Source organism: Hyperolius riggenbachi, chromosome 8, assembly GCF_040937935.1.
Source record: "Hyperolius riggenbachi isolate aHypRig1 chromosome 8, aHypRig1.pri, whole genome shotgun sequence".
NCBI classification, from domain to species: domain Eukaryota; kingdom Metazoa; phylum Chordata; class Amphibia; order Anura; family Hyperoliidae; genus Hyperolius; species Hyperolius riggenbachi.
This window is the reverse complement of record NC_090653.1, coordinates 234,923,993-234,938,411: the sequence shown is the minus strand read 5'-3', so window position 1 is coordinate 234,938,411 and position 14,419 is coordinate 234,923,993. Positions and strand designations below refer to the sequence as shown.

The 14,419-nt window shown below is 44.7% G+C and overlaps 1 protein-coding gene across 1 annotated transcript in view; it reads left to right on the top strand.

Moving 5' to 3' along the window:
- PNCK (pregnancy up-regulated nonubiquitous CaM kinase) overlaps positions 1–14,419 on the top strand; it is a 352,192-nt gene that overhangs the window by 153,666 nt on the left and 184,107 nt on the right. The window contains exon 3 of the mRNA XM_068248356.1: positions 3,698–3,838. The gene's annotated coding sequence lies outside the window, so the exon portion shown is untranslated. The remainder of the gene's footprint in view (positions 1–3,697; positions 3,839–14,419) is intronic.

The window sequence follows — 14,419 nt, the reverse complement described above, 5'->3', positions numbered from 1 at the left end:
GCCCTCGTGGCCACCCCTGCCGCGATCGGCGCTGCGCTGCGTTCCCAGCGAGGATAGCTGACCTGACACCCAGTCAGCTCCTCGGACTGCCGCCTCCTGACGGATTCTCGCCACAAGGGCCTCCACGTCCATGCTTGCGGTGAGGGAGATCACAGGTGGCACTTGTCTTCCTCCCAGCTTGCTCTCCGGGCAAAGTCCCTGTCTCTAACTCCGCCCCCGCTATCTAAACCCTTTCTTCCCGCCGGCCCGCCCCCTCCTTTCCTTGGCCTACGCTCGTCAGGCCCAGCCTCCTGCCTCTTACTTAACCCCTTCCCTGCTGGAGGCGAGTTCAGCCCCATCACGTGCCTGCCCTCCCCAGGCCCTGCAGTCCCCAGTCCGGGCTCTACTGCTTTTGAGGACTGGAGTTGAACCTCCTTGCTCTATGAGGTCCACAGACGTCCCTAAGTATAAAACTTTTTTTTTTAGGTTACTTTAGGGTCACTTTGAAGTGGGATTGTAAGCCATAAAATCAAATCCCATTTACCCTCTGCTCTATGTTTAATATGTAGTCTACATGCAGTCTGCATTGCAAGCATACCAATATAATCATAAATGTGTCTGTTGTAATTAATCTTATCTCAGTCAGCCTGGCTCTATTCTGGTACATTGCCGGGGGATGGAAGTTTGATATCTTCCCTCCCCCATTCCTGCTCCTCACTTATTGGTTGAGGACAGTTCAGTATGGCAGAAGGCTGAGAAGGGAAATACACTTCACCCCTCTGCAGAAGTTGCTGAAATACGATCTATGCTGTGCTCACATGTGTTTACAAAGCAAGCTAGATATGACAGTGCAGTTTCTAGGAGGGAAAAAAAATTAAGGGAAGACATGACATCAAGATTGGCTTCAGTCAGAGGCAGTAAAGATGGAAAATGCCTGGAACAGTTTTCTCTTAATTTACTATATAATATTCACCGAAATCAAAAGGTGGATAGTACAATACATATGCTTTGTAAGTAGAACAAGTATATCTACTTATATATCTGTTTTTTTCCCCTGGAATAGTAAGGCTGTCCCTGCTGCTTTAAGTAGGGTATTAAATTAATCCGATTTGCCACAATATTCTAGCAACCCCAGTCCCATTTTATGATCCATATCACAAGCCGGTATCCATGTTACTGCGGTTGTTGGCTATTACATTAATTAAAGCCCTGTAAAATATGCATTATCACCTGGACGACTGGAATGTTTCTTCCGCTTTATTTATCGCTTGACATGGCATTGACTTCCACAGGCTGGCACTGTCAGCTCACCCACATCTCCCTCCGCCTGCGTCTTGGCTTGCAGGAGCCTGGCAATGACGTCAGGGCATCTCCTGACCTGTTTTTAGTGCCGTCGCTTCTCCTTGCAACCTGCCAGCCTCATTCATCTTTCAAGGCACCAATTCAAGTTTAATGCCCCCGCTAAGAGCTGGAATGCCACTGCGCTGAGCCAAGCGCCGTCTTACTGATCATATCTCTGGCCCAGCTCATCGTGCTGCACGACAAATCTAGAGCACAGCATCTCCCCTGGATCTCTCAGCTCTGGCTCTAATCAAGAGGCAAACGACAGACGTCATAAAAACAGATTACCGCAATGTGCCAAATAAAAGAATCTCGTAGTTCTGTAGGTTATTACATTGCATTTTTAAACACCTCCTTTGGCTTTAACTCACTAAACCTTACTGCATTAATTTAAAGAGAATCTGTACTGTAAAATTCTTACAATAAAAAGCATACCATTCTATTCATTATGTTCTCCTGGGCCCCTCTGTGCTGTTTCTGCCTCTCCCTGCTGCAATCCTGGCTTGTATAATTGCCATTTCTATGCAGTGTTTACAAGCAAAAGACATAGCAAGTGATACGCTGAGAGTAGCTCAGTGTGTGACTCATACAGAGCCTGCAGGGGGCATGGAGAGGGTGTGTATAGCTTCTAGCCAATCACAAGCAGCACAGCACATTCCAGCCTGAGTGCCTCAGCCCGACAGAGCCGACAGAGGAGAGAAGATTAGATCATATAACAGAGATAACACAACCACTGTGCAAATAGGAAAGGCTGCAGTTAGACAGAGCACATTAGAACAGCTATAGGAACTTATAGGATAGTAGAAATAAGGCTCAAAATTTTGTTACAGAGTCTCTTTAAGCAGAAAACAGCCGATTTTACCGAACAACGGGACTTATTCACACAGCTTTTCTGATGAATTATCTCATCTTATTTATTAACTCACAATTTATCTCTCCTTAAACCAAACCTGAAGTGAAAATAACTTATGAGATAATGAATTCTATGTGTAGTACAGCTAAGAAATAGAGCATTGGTAGCAGAAGAAAAGTGTCTCATATTGTTTTTCAGTACAGGAAGAGTTAAAAAAAAAACCTTCAGGTGTTATGCAAAAGAGCTTCTCTGAGCTCTCCGACCCGACTTGGGTCGGATACAGTCTTATTTTCTGAAGCTCTTAAACAGCCAAGAAACAGTGAGTGACAGCTTGAGATAAGGTTTTATAGCTTAAAATACAGAATGTGTTTTTTAAACTGCAACTATAACAGAATGATGCAATGTTATAAAAAAAAGCTATATAACTGAAAATAAAAATATGAGACTCTTTTCTTTGCTACTAATGTTCTATTCATCATTCATACTACACATACAATTCATTATATCATTTTTTTTTTTTGCTTCAGGTTTGGTTTAAATAACTTAACTCATGATATATCCCTCATGATTTAACTGAATCCATGATTCTTGCTGATTGCACGCCATACACGTTGGTGAAATGCACATGGAAACGTGTATAGTGGGAATGAGGCCTTAACTCATGGATTAGCTCTCCTTATTCAGCTTAAAATTAACCTAAACTGAAAAAAAAGAGTTTCACTTACCTGGGGCCTCTACCAGCCCCTGCAGCCGCCCTGTGCCTGCGCCATCATTAAAGCGGAACTGTAGATCGAAAATACACACATTGTTTCACTTACCTGGGGCTTCCCCAAGCCCCCAGCAGCCGTCCTGCCGCTCCTCAACGAGCCTCCGTTCTCCCGCCGCCAGCTACTTTCGGTTTCGCCACCGGGCCACTGCGCCTGTGCGGCTCTGGCCACGCGTATCCTTTCTTCGCGTTCCCCGCTATTGCAGAGGGGAACGCGAGCAAAGGATACGCTTGGTAGGGCTGCGCTGGCCTCGATTTACAAGTCGAGGTACGGGACGGAGCGGCGGCGGGAGAACGGAGGCTCGGGCAGGACCGGCGCGGGACAGGACAGCTGCTGGGGGCTTGGGGAAGCCCCAGGTAAGTGAAACAATGTGTTTATTTTCTATCTACAGTTCCGCTTTAAGTGTCCCTCCAGCCCCCTGCAGTGACTCTCTTCCGGCTGGCTTACTGGAGAGTTGATGGGCCACTGCGCATGCGCGCGTCCTCAATCACGCTCCCATGCACAAGACAATCCTGTGTGAGGCTCACACAGGATTGTCATGATCCCGGTGCCCGGGCGGATTTTTGACAGTTGACAACACTGGAACGGAGGGATGGAAGGGGGCGGGGGAATCCTCATTAGGAGGCTTTCCTCTCTCGAGGTAAGTTCCCCATAGGGAACAGATTACAAATTCTCTTTAACTCATGAATGATTTATCTCTCCTTATCTGTTTATCTTACTAATTATCTCCCCTTATTTATCTATCCTTTTTCATTAGCTCTCCTCAAGCTGGCTATACACTTATGACTGCATCTAGCCCTACAGACACCAGAAGGTGGTAAGACTGATCAGAGAGATCAAATCTGCATTTAACCAAATGCGAAAATTGATGTGTGTATGGGCAGCTTTTACAGTTAAGGTAAAAAAAAAAAGCTTTGTAAATTAACCCCATTTTGTGATGTGTCAATTCGCTGTTACCGCATGGAAAACTAAAATTACTGATTTGTGAGCTAAATACCTCAATAACTGTTAGGGCCTGTTTCCACTACACGCAGATTGGATGCAGAATGGATGCAGAATAACTGACTCCAATGAATGCCTATGGGCCTGTTTCCACTAAACCCGACTTTTCTGATGCAGATTTTCCCATAGGCATTCATTGGAGTCAGTTTTTCTGCATCCATTCTGCATCTAATCTGCGTGTAGTGGAAACAGGCCCTTAATCCTGAATAAATAGAGCATGTGGTAAAACAAGTGAGATGTTTGGTATTTTATCTCCAGTCTGGAGCTGTCAGTAACTATTAGAGATGTCGCGAACCTCCGATTTTCGGTTCGCAAACCCTGTTCGCGAACCTCCGTGGAAAGTTCGGTTAGCGAAAAAGTTCGCGAACCACAATAGAGTTCAATGGGGATGCGAACTTCAAAATTTTTAAAACTTTCTACTGGCCAAAATAATATTAGAAAACATGTTTCAAGTGTTCTAATACCTGGCCCACCCTCCTCCCTCCTCCCTCCACCCTCCACCCTCCTTCCTCCACCCTCCTCCCTCCACCCTCCTCCCTCCACCCTCCTCCCTCCGATGATTCCTTAAAATACCGAAGGATCTACTTTATGAAGTAAAGATCTTAGTGTATTCTTATGCAGTTTTTGGGGGTAAATTAGCAAGCTATTACCACCAGAGCCGGAACTTTTTGCCGCCCATGGCCAACTATGACCAGCTGCCTCCGGATCAACAGCATCCTAAACTCCCCCCCCCCCCCCCCACACACACACACACGGCAGGGATTAGATTGTAGGGTCCTCTGAGGACAGTTAGTGACATGATGGAAGGGATTAGTGACCGGCAGCTCAGAGAACACTAGTGCCTGTTTGCTGCCCCTTCATTCCCTGAGTGCCAGATCCGGCTGTCGGTAGACGCCCACTGCCATGTTTAAACTCTGTGTTGCAGGACAAATGTTCAGCACGCTAACTGCTAATGCCACCCTGCTGCCCACAGTCCGCCCTTGCTTTCCTGGTGCCCTAGGCCATGGCCTAAGTGGCCTGGCCAGAAATCCGGCCATGATAACAGCATGTGTGAAAATCTTAGTGAATTAAGAAAAAAAAAAGTCTAAATACCGCATGAAGTAAATTACAGATCATTACATTTTTACCGCATGTGTCTTACTGAATTGAAGAACAGGGAGAGCTGCAATTTTGATCACCTAAAAAGTTTGTGTGTCACGAATTGTGATTGGTCCCTACCACACAAAGCACATCGATATTCAATAGATATCAACAATGAAATCTGCTGAAAATAACTTAAATTGAATCGAAGCGTTACAGTACAGTGCTATAGTCACAACCCTGCATCGCCCCCTCCCCCCCCCCCCCCCCCCAATCAATGTAAAGATTACATTCTGTTTGATTGATATGGAAAATTGCTCAAGATTTGATCAGTCGCACATATTGGGGCAACAATCGATGAGTGATGAAGCTAAGCATCAGTTAGTAGCTCTGACACAAAGTATAGTATATTAAGCACTTTGTTCCGCTGTCATTACTGAATGACTCGAAAGAAGCAGAATGTCAACGTTTTCAGTATAGTCAGCTGTCAATGTGCTCCCTTGGCTCATAACATTAGTTTGCTTCAGACAACATTAGTCATAGTAATGTGCTCGCAGCTACACTGTAGGCAATGAGGATTTCACAAGCCAGCATCTACTGATGAGTTGGAAATCACTAATTATAAATAAAAGTATACAATAAGCAAACAGATTTAATTTTTAAAACCGTCTATTGCAGACTGGCGTTGTCCCTGAGGCTGGTTTCACACTGTAAATTGGAAGTTAGCGATGCGCTGTATCGCGCCCACCGGACTACATCGCACTGCCAAAAACAGGCCTTTAGGGAACACCAAAGTGGAGAAAAAAGAGCGCTCCATAGTGTAACACCACTTTTAATAAAACAAATTGCGCAAATTAAAATACACTTACTAGATGTAAGATGAGTACAAACATGTAGTTAGGCTAAAGCCTAAGGGTTCGTATAGACGTACGATAAAGATCGTTCGTTACGAACGATTCGTGACGTTTACACGATATTCAAATTAGAGGGAAAAGATCATTCGTAATGAACGATTGTGTACACACGTGAACGATATAAGTATAAAGTACTGAACGACGAACGATTAAAAAATGACGTTATGACAGGCAATAAGAACATGCGTTATCGGACGATCTTTGTACACACTGCAACGATTGAACGATTATCTTTCGAAAAAATCCGCCGGGTTGGATCGGTTGGATTGAACGATAACGGTCGTTATCGTCCCAAAAAACTATCGTTGGAAAATTTGGAGCGCACGATTATCGGTCCTATTGTCGTTATCGTTGGTTTTTGAACGATCGTTATCGTACGTGTGTACTCAGCTTTAAAGTCCTGCCAAGCCAGGCAGTCTGAGGGTGTTCCCACCTTGGAAGGATTTTAAGGCTTTAGCCTAACTACATGTTTGTACTCATCTTACATCTAGTAAGTGTATTTTAATTTGCGCAATTTGTTTTATTAAAAGTGGTGTTACACTATGGAGCGCTCTTTTTTCTCCACTTTTGTCTTTTAATCAAGCCTCTTAACAGCCGGGCTAATAAGGAGCAGCTAAAGTGTGATCGTCAACAGCAACCCTTGAATACTGCCCTAGCAGCGCAAGATTGCACGTCTTTTTCACTTTAGGGAACACCGCCTTAGTACACGGCGTTCCCTGTCTGGCGGCCAGGCAGGAAGTGACGTGCGCTTGCGGTCATTCCCTGATTCGGGTATGCGGAAGTGTATGGAAGCGTATTGTAAAAATACGCCTCCGCACATGCGCGCCGCAATGCCAAGTTCTTTAAAGTAGCCTGCGTCACCATAGACTAACACGGCTTCCGGGCCGATGCAGATCGCTGCAGGTCGTTGCAGGAGCCGCGCGGTAACGTAGGTATGCTCTAGCGTTAAATTGGGCACTTCCGTAATGTGGGTATGAACTTCCCCATAGACTTTCATTAGGCTGCGGTAGCAGTGCGTCAGTTTGACGCACCACCCCAGTGTGATAGGGCCCTTAAGAGGAACTGTAACAACATATAGTAGAATGCAGTAAATTATTCAGGATACCCTCTTTTGCTTTAAATATCCTGGTTTCAGTATCAGAAACTTCCTATAGCTGTATAATGCTGCATATTGGTATGTAACCCTGCTTTCCCTCTGAGGCTTATGCTGCATACACACTTGAGATAAAAGTCTTTGGAAAAGGCAAGATCACAGACCAATTTTACCCCATTCCATGTAGTATGAGCGCCATACTCTACACAGTCTATTCTATGGAGTTGCACCCCTCATCAGATAAAATCTTTGCAAGATGCTGCACACAAAGATGCCCGTACACATTCAAAAGATCATTATCTGCAAAAGATCTCTTCCTGCAATGGATCCATTCCTGCAAAATGCATTCATAGTCTATGAGATCTGCAGATCCTCATACACACCTTGTTTAACAGACTTCATCTGCATATCTGGCAATCATCTGCAGATCTGAAAATCCATCCTGGTGGATCTGATCTGCAGATGATCTGCAGATGATTGCCTTTTAAACAAGGTGTGTATGATGATCTGCAGATCTCATAGACTATGAATGCATTTTGCAGGAATGGATCTATTGCAGGAACAGATCTTTTGCAGATAATGATCTTTTGAGTGTGTACAGCATCTGTGTGTGCAGCATCTTGCAAAGATTTTATCTGATGGGGAGTGCAGCTCCATAGAATAGACTGTGTAGAGTATGGCGCTCATACTACATGGAATGGGGTATAATTGGTCTGTGATCTTGCCTTTTCCAAAGACTTTTATCTCAAGTGTGTATGCAGCATTAGCCTAGGCTGTTTAGTATCCAGGTTTCTCCGCCTCCCCCAAGCATACACAGTGTTTCTCAACATTTTATTGGTTTGTACCCCTTTTAAAACCCTGTACTCACTAAGTACCTCCTAGCATAGTAAACATTATCACAAGTACCCCTTGACAAATACCGTATATATTTAATCGTAGTACATGATAATTGATTCTAAACAATTTCCAGACTTTTACTATTGCTTTTAATTCACTAAAATACTAATTTGGAGTTGTTAAAGATTTATCATTTTCTAAAGCTGTGTACACACTTGAAAGCTTAAAGGGACACTGTAGGGGGGTCGGGGGAAAATGAGTTGAACTTACCCGGGGCTTCTAATGGTTCCCCGCAGACATCCTGTGCCCGTGCAGCCACTCACCGATGCTCCGGCCCCGCCTCCGGTTCACTTCTGGAATTTCAGACTTTAAAGTCTGAAAACCACTGTGCCTGCGTTGCCGTGTCCTCGATCCCGCTGATGTCACCAGGAGCATACTGCGCAAGCCCAGTATGGTCTGTGCATACGAAGTACGTTCCTGGTGACATCAGCGGGAGCGAGGACATGGCAACGCAGGCGCAATGGTTTTCTGACTTTAAAGTCTGAAATTCCAGAAGTGAACCGGAGGCGGGGCCGGAGCATTGGGGAGTGGCTGCGCCAACACAGGATGTCTGCTGGGGACCATTAGAAGCCCCGGGTAAGTTCAACTCATTTTCCCCCGACCCCCCTACAGTATCCCTTTAATGAAAGATAAAGGACCAATTTTACCACCTTTCATGTAGTATGAGAGCATACTCTACACCAGGGCTGCCCAATAGGTCGATCGCGATCTACCGCCTGTTTAGCAGATCGCGGCCGCGTGGCTGCTTTCCTGTCAAATTTAGTTGCCGCTGTCAAAATATGCTATACACAGCCGCGGCTGTTAGGATTTGATGCCTAGCTGCATCAGTAAGGGGAGGGGAGAGGCGTGGCTGAAGGGGAGAGGGGCAAATGATGAGACAGCGTCTCCTCCCCTCCAGGCTGCGAAACATGCACAGTGTCTCCTCCCCTTCAGGCAGAACACAGGAAGCACTGTGGCTTTTCCCCGTTAGCAGGACATAAAAGGTGTGGAGCTCCTTATGGGGGCTGCTTATACTGGAGACACCTCTGCCTATTATTGGGTAGGGGGCTGCCATATTGGGGCACAAACTGTCTGTGCTGGGAGAGGGGGCTGCCTAATGCAGGGAACAAATCTGTCTATTGGGGAGGAACCGTTCTCCACGATTCAATGCAGCATGGCGGTCATTAGGTAACGAGCGATCACCACCCTTAGTTTCACACACCTTAGGTTCACTGGCCCTATAATTGCCATTGCCATCGGCTGGCAAAACAGTTGCATGCTGGGGGGTCTTGTTATCTATAATATATTCCTCCTGTTCCCTTCCCCCCCTCCTTCTAATGACATAAGTGCACTTGCACTTCCTAGTATAGACCTCAGTGGGAGTGTCTGAAGACTCTGGGAGGAGGGCGTAACGAAAACACAATTAGCAAGTGGAGAAAAATAGTGATGGAGGAAATGATGTCAGGATTAGCTTCATTCAAAGGTAACCAAAATGGAAACTGTCTAGAATAGGATTCTCTGCTTTTTCTTTATAACATTCACAGGAATCATAACATGGACAGAGTAATACATCTGTTTTGTAAGTAGAACTAGTATTTATCTACTTATATGTGTGTTTTTTTATTTCTAGTGCATGGGTGTTATCTTTAAAGAAAAATATTTCTTTGTTACAGCTGATACAAATCCTGCAATAAATCGGTAGTGTGTCTACTTCCTGCTTTCATGAAAGCAGACATAGGGTTAACATCCTTTTTTTTTTTTTTTTTTTTTTTTTACAAATTAGCAGCTCTACTGTGCCAGAGGAGATTCCTGAGCTGACACATCTGAGAGATCAAATTACAGTGGTAATTAGTCACAGATGATGGGGGAATCGACAGGCTAAACTCTCTAAATACATACAGGGTGCATTTCTCTGTTTTCCTTCTGTCCTGTGCAAGAGTTCAGGTCCATGTTAACAAATTTTCATTACACGATGTTGCACAATATCATGGAAAAATCGTTCCAAAAATCGCACCATGGGTATGGGCCTTTAACCAAATTAATGATAGCTCAAGATTTTACTTCACTTTGATTCCACATAGATCATCTGCCAAAACTAATGATGTCGCCACCAGTGGTACATTTCAGAAAGTAAATCAGAGAGAGGAAAGATTTTACAACGGACAGACACCCACTAAATGATTTATAAATAATTATTGTAAAAAAAAAAAGCAGTTTTATTAATTACGTTATTTTGACTACATTTCCTCTTTAAAACAAGACGGTTCATTTATAGGCCAAGGTATATAATTTCAGTTGGCATAGACAGTGCCAGTCACTTGAGTGCCAGGGCTTAGTGTGTAGATAGCCGTGTTCAGCCTGCAGAGGGCTTACTGCTGCTGCAGCATCTGTGTATTGGCGGGGGTCTTCCTAAGACATAACTGAGGTGGCACTTCTCTGGCAGATGGCAGGCAATGCCCCCCTGGAGGCCCCGCTACACAGAAGTTTACATTTCTGTGAGTTTTTACAAAGGATTTTCTACACTAGTATAGAAAGATACCAGCAGGCGTCAAACATTACAACAGCAGGGGGCACAGAAATACCTTCTGGCAGGACATTTAAACTGAGAGCCAGGCACACTAACGTTTCAGGGGCAGTAAAACAGATTTAGGTGATAATCCAAAGTGGATTATAAGTGTGTTTGAGAAAGGTTTTTCAAAATGAATATGATTAAGCGATATGAGATACTTTTATTTAATCCTTTACGTTTTTTATTTTATTTTAATACTCAGATCAAACACCTGAATGGGGGGGGGGGGGGGGGGGGTTGTTCTGACCATAGTATTTCTGTAACTGTTGATCTGGGATTCTCACAACCAACAGTTACTGGAATCTACCCTGAATGGTGTGAAAAAGAGGAGCAGTGCTGTGGAGGGAAATGTCTTGCTGATGGGAAAATTCATAGGAGAATGGCCAGACTGGATTGAGCTGACAGAAACTCTAAAATAAGTCAGATAACTGTTCTTTAAAACTGTGGTGAGCAGAAAAGCATTTTAGGGCCTGAGCACATTGCAGCATTGCTGTTTGGATTGCAGTGATGTGTGGCTCTGTGGTGCGGTGGGCACATGCTCAACAAACCTGGATGGCTGAAGACTGGAAAACATAGCTTGGTCTGATGAATCCTAAAGCTTGTACACATACAGTATATGAGGACTGACCTCCAGCAGGCATAGGAACTTGACCCCTCAGGCAGCAGTTCAAGGCTGAGTCTGTAAAGAGGTGTTAGCCTGCAGGTTAGCAATGTGTTCTGTAAAACACGTTACAGGATTGTATAGTACCACTCATCAAGCTATGCTTCATTGTACTTTTTATCCTTTGTAGCCATTATGCTGACAGATTATCCACAAGGCAGATTCTGAGGGCCTTGTGAGTGTCCATGGACCTGGCCACCTACCGCCTGCTCTAATTCCTGTCTCTACAGTGACCAGATTTTTCTGGGCCCAACCTGGGCTGGGGGGGGGTTGTTGGGGTATATGACACAGAACAGTAAGCAATAAATTACTTTGTAATCGATAACCCAATTAGTGGTACATCAATAATTCATGAATCTAATTGTGATTAATCAATAATTCAGCAATGCTAAATAACATCATAATAACAGTCATTCACTGAAAAAAACATGAGTTAATAATAAATATTTCAGCATAATGTTTAGGTGTTAAGGCAATCATGATGACCATAATAAATTAATGCTTAAAATCAAAATAAATGAGTGATAAACAACAGTGGGGTCAATGCTCTCCTGTAACCTAAGTTGCTTAACCACAAATAAATTGCATCAGTGCTCAAGAGTAAGAGAATGGTGTATCTGCTAAATAATGAAAATTTACACTTGTCGAGTTGGTGTGCAGGTTCTGAGCAGTGCAGTGCCGTGTTTGGGGCGGGCCTTACACTCTCACAGCGTACTGCTATTTTGATGGAGGCTGGGCACGAGTGAGGTATCAAATCCTTTTAAATATAGTAAAGGGCGGCACTAAGTGTTCCAGAAAGTTTTGCTGTGCGTGGTCACGCACAACACGTCACTGCGCTGCACGTTGCTAAGCAAAGCATGGACACAGAGACATATCAAAAATAGTGTTGCTCCAAAGTACTATGAGGATAATTAAACAGGCAATTGTTTATGAGCATGGAAATTTCAAGACATTGGCCGTGATATTCAATTTGAGGCCAGGACATTTTTTCAACTTTCGGGGGCCCTGGGACATGGACCCTAATTTCAGGACTGTCCAGGTTAACCTATGTCGTCTGGTCACTGTACAGTCTTCTACTCTACCAGGGTCCAGACAGCAAACAGTGGGAGCCTAAACTGGTACCTTGCTTAGGCCCTCATTTTATGTCAGTGTATCTGTGATGAAGAAGCATGTGAACAGTGTGATGGGAATCTCTGATTGGCTCTTCATTGTCACATGTCACTTATGCTGCGTAGACTTAATCTGGAAGTGATAGAAGTGGCTGCAGGCTGCCAGTCAGAGACTTACAAATCAATCACATGATTCTCCCCAATTTCCCTTACAAGCAATTATTTTCTAGTATGTATCCAATCAAATTCTCCTAATGACATTGTCTAGTGGAGTCAAACTAATGAAATTGACTGTGTTGTTAAAGGTTTGTCTTTTTCTGGCATACTGATGATTGGTAGTCCTGGCAGCGCTTTATCAGCAGCTCAAGTGGGATGTTTGTCAGGAGGTCCAGAAATAGTCTGAATACTTTGGAAGCCTCTGAGTAGTAGCTGTAGAAGCTGGGTGCATACTGTAAGCCTAGTGAAGTGCTAATCCTCAATACTTATATCTTTTCCAGAAGTCATTAATTAAGGTGCAGATTTTATTGATCCAGGGTGACAGTTCAGAGCACTAATCCTTTTTGTGCTTTAAAAAGGCACCATACAGTTATAGCCTGGAAGTGTGTACCATTCAATGGAAAGGAAATGAGGGACAAGGGGGCGTGACATGAAAGACTGACTTCCGATAGTGGTGGGTGGTGGGGGGGAGTAATTAAAACTCATCTGAATCACCATAGCCGTGCATAGCAATTCAGATGCGAATTCCCATTAGCACCGGTGCCACGGCTGACTCCACACCCTCGTGGAAACCCAGCCTTAGAGGTGCCCAGTACTGGAACAGTGCGCCAAAGGATGATCGTACTGTTGAGATGCAGAGGCGTCACTGGGGTTTGTGTCACTCGGTGTGGCCGGTATCCCATAATGTCACCTCCCTCCAGCCTCCCCTCATACACATTACCAATCCCACACCAGTAGGGGGACCTTTCTTTCCTCACTCCTATGGCCCCCTCCTTTAGGCAGTGTAGTACAGTGTAAGTGATGTGCGTAATGCAGAGCAGGCCTTACCACACAAGTGCCGTGTTTCCCGTCCAGTCCGCCTCCACTTGCTGCATCTGCTGGCCGGGTTCTATTTCTCTACGGTTCCTCTTTAAGCCACTAGGAGCAGATTGTCACATGCCCAGTACTGTTGTGTGTGGTCCGGTGTTAGTCATAAAGAGAATCCGAAGATAACAAAAGTGGTTTAGATGATACTTTTAATGACTAACTGTACAAGATTTTGTTTCGAAACTTTAAAAGACAACTGTAGTGAGAAGAATGCGTAGCTTGTTTTTATTTATTTCATTTTAAACCGGTTGCCGAACAGCCCTGTTGATTTGTTTGGCTGCAGTAGCCCCAGTATAGGTAGCCAGGAATAGGTGTCCCCTGTATAGTTAGCCAGGTATAGGTGTCCCCAGTATAGGTAGCCAGGTATAGGCTCCCCCAGTATAGGTAGCCAGGTATAGGCGCCCCAGTATAAGTAGCCAGGTATAGGTGTCCCCAGTATAGTTAGCCAGTATAGGTGTCCCCAGTATAGTTAGCCAGGTATAGGTGCCCCAGTATAAGTAGCCAGGTATAGGTACCCCAGTATAGTTAGCCAGTATAGGTGTCCCCAGTATAGTTAGCCAGGTATAGGTGCCCCAGTATAGGTAGCCAGGTATAGGTGCCGCAGTATAGGTAGCCAGGTATAGGTGCCCCAGTATAGTTAGCCAGTATAGGTGTCCCCAGTATAGTTAGCCAGGTATAGGTGCCCCAGTATAGGTAGCCAGGTATAGGTGCCGCAGTATAGGTAGCCAGGTATAGGTGCCCCAGTATAGTTAGCCAGTATAGGTGTCCCCAGTATAGTTAGCCAGGTATAGGTGCCCCAGTATAGGTAGCCAGGTATAGGTGCCCCAGTATAGGTAGCCAGGTATAGGTGCCCCAGTATAGTTAGCCAGTATAGGTGTCCCCAGTATAGTTAGCCAGGTATAGGTGCCCCAGTATAGGTAGCCAGGTATAGGTGCCCCAGTATAGGTAGCCAGGTATAGGTGCCCCAGTATAGTTAGCCAGTATAGGTGTCCCCAGTATAGTTAGCCAGGTATAGGTGCCCCAGTATAGGTAGCCAGGTATAGGTGCCCCAGTATAGGTAGCCAGGTATAGGTGCCCCAGTATAGGTAGCCA